Source organism: Myotis myotis, unplaced genomic scaffold, assembly GCF_014108235.1.
Source record: "Myotis myotis isolate mMyoMyo1 unplaced genomic scaffold, mMyoMyo1.p scaffold_m19_p_2, whole genome shotgun sequence".
NCBI classification, from domain to species: Eukaryota; Metazoa; Chordata; class Mammalia; order Chiroptera; family Vespertilionidae; genus Myotis; species Myotis myotis.
The window spans coordinates 200756134-200759623 of NW_023416324.1; positions in this window are offsets into that span (position 1 = coordinate 200756134).

Sequence of the window (3490 nt, forward strand, 5' to 3'; positions counted from 1 at the left end):
CCTCCGGAGGCTCCGGGGGTGGTGGCGCGCCGGGGCGCAGGTGCGCGCTCGCCCCGGGGTGGCGGGCCCCGCGCCTCCCCTCCGGCCCCGATGCCGCGCCCTGTACTCGGACGCTGTCGGGATCCCCGCGTCGCCTCGCCCAGGTTTCGCACGGTTCCCCGGAGCGCGGCGCCTCGCGCGCCCCCGCCTCCCGCGAGGAGGTGGAGGAGTCCATCGCCACCTCCCCCTTCGTAGTGGAAACTCCGGGCCCGGGGCGGGGGGCCGCGGGGTGCGGGGGCAGGACCGTGCCGAGCGGGTGCGAGCCAGGGACGCAGATGCGTGGGGAGGACTTTGTGTGAAGTCAGCAGACCGAAGTGAAAGAGTGTCATTGAACTGCGGTGCCCGTGGAAGTAGGCGACGGGGGAAAAGTTCCAATGTCAAGTTGCATCATTGCAGGCTACTGTGAGAAAAGCAGAAGCTGACATTTTACAGCTTTTTTTTTTTTTTTGAAAGGGGCGCCCCCTCTTACAAGATGGCACATTCCTAGCCCGCCCAAGGGGGTTCTCCCGGAGCCCCACCTCTTATTTTAGGTCCCGCTTCTTTTAAAAGTGTGGTAAGTGAAACCTCCTGCTGGCGGTGCTCGACATTTGAAGTCATTCTTTTTTTTTTCTTTTTAGGGTTTAGTTCATGCCACTGCTTGCGCTTACATTTTCTGTTGTGATCCTCACGACAGCCTAGAGAGGGGGAGCCGGGACAGTTCTCGCATTTTGCAGCCTGGAGGTGGGAACCCAGATGATCGGTTGCTTAGAACCCGAGCTGGGACTTGAACCCAAGGCTGCAGGTGTAAAGTCGCTGCTATTTTCCAGAGCATCCTGTGCACCTGAACTGGTTACATTCACAAATAGAAAACGGGCTGAGTTGTCAGTGTACATGTAACTAACGGGAGGAATGGATTCCATACATCTTGGGAATCTATAGACCAATTCGTCCCTTGATATAAATCATCAATGCGATGTGTGTTCCTGCTGCTTAAAGGGTAGCAGAGGTACCAGCAGCAGCCACATCTCCCGGCATCTTGTTAGAAATGTAGACTGTCCAGTCTCATCTGAGGCTGCACCAGAACCTGCATTTTAACAAGACCTCCCGCCAATGTTTGAGAGGCACTCATTGAAATAGAAAAGTCCGTGTGTTTTCTATTTGAATTTCTCGTTCTAGGTAAATGAGGCTAACATGTCTTGTTTCCTGGATTCTACCCATCTTTTCAATAAAAGTGTTTTCTAAAATCCCTAACAAGTTCCTTGTAGCAAAACAAATTCTTTGCAGTTCTCAGAGTTATCTTTCTTTCTGCTAACTATCCTTAAAACTCGGTTCCCTTGTTTTTATTTTAAAGGCAACATATTGAGGTATAATTTAGAGAAATAAAAACTTCCCATTTTAAAAGTACACTGGTTGAGTTTTGAGAAATATACGGTGTTATCTCAGCTCAAAAAAAGACGTAGACCATTTCCGCAACCCCCAAATTCCCCATGTCTCCTCCTAGGAGGATAATCTTCAACCTCTGATCTAATGTACATCACTAAAGGCAAGTTTTGCCTGTTCTAGAACTTCATAAACATGGCATTAAACTGTACGTATTCTTTTGTGATTGGCTACTCTCATTCAGCTTGTTTTTGAGATTCACAGTGATGTTTTTGTAGCAGTAGTTCCCTTTTATTGCTGAGTAATATTCCACAATTTGTTTATTCGTTCACATATTGATGAATATTTCAGTGGTTTCTAGTTTGGGGGTTATCAAAAAGCTGCTGTGAATATTCTTGTAAAAGTATTTTTGTGTACTTATATTTTCTTTCTTGTAGGTACATACTTAGGAGTGGAATTGCTCAGTCATACTTTTAAAAGAAATTCCCAACCGCTTCCCAAGTGGTTTTACAGTTAGAGCTGTTATGTCTTCTTGATATACAAGTTCTTTTTATTGCTGGTAATATTTTTTCTCCTGAAATCTACTTTCTCTGATATTAATATAGCCACTCCTGCTTTCTTATGATGTTTCCATATGTATCCTTTCCCCTCTTTTTACTTTTACCTGCTCTGGCTTCATATTAACAGTGTTTTTTTGTTGTTGTTGTTGTTGTTTGTTTGTTTGTTTGTTTTTGTAGGCAACATAGTTGCCTTGCTTTTTTGATTTATTCTGTCAATATGCATCTTTTAATTGGTGTTTAATTAATTTACATTTAATGTAATTATTGATATAGCTGGGATTGAGTCTACAATCTTCCAAGTTGTTTTCTATTTGTCTTATATGCTCTTTGTCCCTTTTTCCTCTTTTCATGCCTTCTTTAGATTAGTTGATTTTTTTTTCTTGTTAAAGTCTTTATTGTTGAGATTATTACAGATATTCTTTTTTCCACCCAGTTCCCACCCTGCCCCAGGCTTTCGCTACCCTATTGTCTGTGTCCATAGGTAATGCATATATGCATATAAGATCTTTGCTTAATCTCTTCCTATTTCCCCTTCCCTCTGAGAATCATCAATCTGTTCCATTTCCATGCCTCTCATTCTATTTTATTCACCATTTTATTTTGATTTTTAGATTCATTTGTTTTCAGGTATGTATTTGCTGCCATTTTCTTGTTCATATTTTTTATCTTTTTATTTTTCTTCTTCTTCCTACTCTTAAAGAATACCCTTCAACATTTCATATAATACTGTTTGGTGATGGTGAACTCCTTCAGCTTTTTCTTGTCTGTGAAGCTCTTTATCTGACCTTCAATTCTAAATGATAGCTTTGCTGGATAGAGTAATCTTGGTTGTAGGTCTTTGCTATTCATCACTTTGACTATTTCTTGCCACTCCCTCTGGCCTGCATATTTCTGTTGAGAAATCAGCTGACAGTCGTATGGGTACTCCCTTGTAGGTAACTAACTGTTTTTCTCTTGCTGCTTTTGAGATTCTCTTTGTCTTTAGCCCCTGGCATTTTAATTATGATGTGTCTTGGTATGGTCATCTTTGGGTTCCTCTTATTTGAGACTCTCTGTGCTTCCTGGACATGTAAGGCTATTTCTTTCACCAGGTAGAAGTTTTCTGTCATTATTTCTTCAAATAGGTTTTCAATATCTTGCTCTCTCTCCACTTCTGGCACCCTCATAATGCAGATATTGGTATGGTTGAAGTTGTCCCAGAGGTTTCTTACACTATCTTCATGTTTTCGGATTTTTATTTCTTTTTGCTCTTCTGGTTGGGTGTTTTTTGCTTCCTCATATTTCAAATTGTTGATTTGATTCTCAGAATCCTCTAGTCTACTGTTGAATCCCTGTATGCTATTCTCTATTTCAGTCAGTGTATGCTTAATTTCTGACTAGTCCTTTTCCATGTATTTGGCATTCTCACTAAGATCCTTGAAAGTCTCACTAAGTTCCTTGGAGGTTTCTAGAAGATTATTAAGTAATCTTATAACCACGGTTTTGAACTCTAAATCCAGTAGTTTGCTTTCTTCCATTTCTTTCATTTGTGA